At 52.0% G+C, this 1,335-nt stretch overlaps 1 protein-coding gene across 1 annotated transcript in view; it reads left to right on the plus strand.

The window, feature by feature from the left end:
• Window positions 1-1,335, plus strand: part of LAG3 (lymphocyte activating 3) — a 19,016-nt gene continuing 17,681 nt past the window's right edge. Inside the window, exon 1 of the mRNA XM_017814884.1 lies at window positions 1-832. The gene's annotated coding sequence lies outside the window, so the exon portion shown is untranslated. The remainder of the gene's footprint in view (window positions 833-1,335) is intronic.

Here is a 1,335-nt window from a genome sequence, read left to right on the forward strand (position 1 = left end):
CAGTTTTGCTTCTGATTTCCTTTACCTTCTCCCCTCCAGCAGTGCAGGGAGTTGCAGTCAGTTTATCACTTGTTGTCTCTGCTGCTCCTTCCTCCTCGGGGTGAGGACTCCTCACACTCTTCACCTGCTCCAGCGTGGGGTCCTACCCATGGGAAACAGTCCTCTACAAACTCTTCCAATGGGAGTCAATCCCATAGGCTGCAGTTCTTCATTAACTGCTCCAGTGCAAGGTCCCTCCACAGGGTGCACTTCTTCAGGAACAGACTGCTCTAGTGTGAATCCCCTGTGGAGTCACCAATCCCACCAGCAAACCTGCTCCGGTGTGGGCTTCTCTTTCCACAGATCCACAGGTCCTGCCAGGAGCTCCAGCATGAGCTTCCCACGAGGTCACAGCCTCCTTCAGGCATCCACCTGTGGGGTCCTCCACAGGCTGCAGGTGGATCTCTGCTCCACCATGGACCTCCATGGACAGCCTGCCTCGCCATGGTCTTCCCCACAGGCTGCAGGGAAATCTCTGATGCCTGGAGCACCTCCTCCCTCTCCTTTTGCACTGACCTTGGTGTCTGCAGGGCTGTTTCTCTCACATATTCTCTTTCACTCCTCTTTCTCACTGCAGTTACCCTTCATCCCCCACACTCCTTTACTGCGATATCCCAGGGGCTCTACCACCATCACTGATAGGCTCAGCCTTAGCTAGGGTGGGTCTGTCTTTGAGCTGTCTGGCATTGGCTCTATGAGACATGGGGAGAGATTCCAGCAGGTTTCACAGAAACCAGCCCTGTAGCCCCTCCATGACTAACAGCTTGCCACGCAAACCCAGTACTATTTCCTGGTGAGCTTTTATGGGTTTAGCAAAACATGAGCAGTCACAGGGGTGAGGAGAGACCTAAGGTGTGAGTATTCAAGGGTCTCAGCTGCATAAGATGGCTTAAAGGCCCAGTATGGTGCCATCAAATACAGCTTTGCTCTTGTGGGGGGCATTTTCTATCAGACACAGAAGATGATGCTTTCAAGTCTCAGGCTGTTCAGGAAGCCTGAGTCCCAGCTGGAAGTATCTATGCACTGCAGTAGTTACTCATCTGAGCTTCATAGAACTGGGATATGGGACCAGACAAGCTTCACCTTGTCAGGTGTATCTGCGCAGACAGGCTATGGCAGATGGCTCAGTGACTTGCTGCAAGTCAACCACTAGAGAGGTCAGAAGAGCACATGACCCATGTGTGTGCTGTGGATGACATCTGACTGATGCTACTTGTCACCAGGGGGCTGTAGGAGCCGTACGTTCTATAGACCTCTGGTATTTTGAAATTATGTTTATTGTTCCCATTCTCTACT

Source organism: Lepidothrix coronata, unplaced genomic scaffold, assembly GCF_001604755.1.
Source record: "Lepidothrix coronata isolate B3197 unplaced genomic scaffold, Lepidothrix_coronata-1.0 Scaffold46, whole genome shotgun sequence".
In the NCBI taxonomy this organism is placed as follows: domain Eukaryota; kingdom Metazoa; phylum Chordata; class Aves; order Passeriformes; family Pipridae; genus Lepidothrix; species Lepidothrix coronata.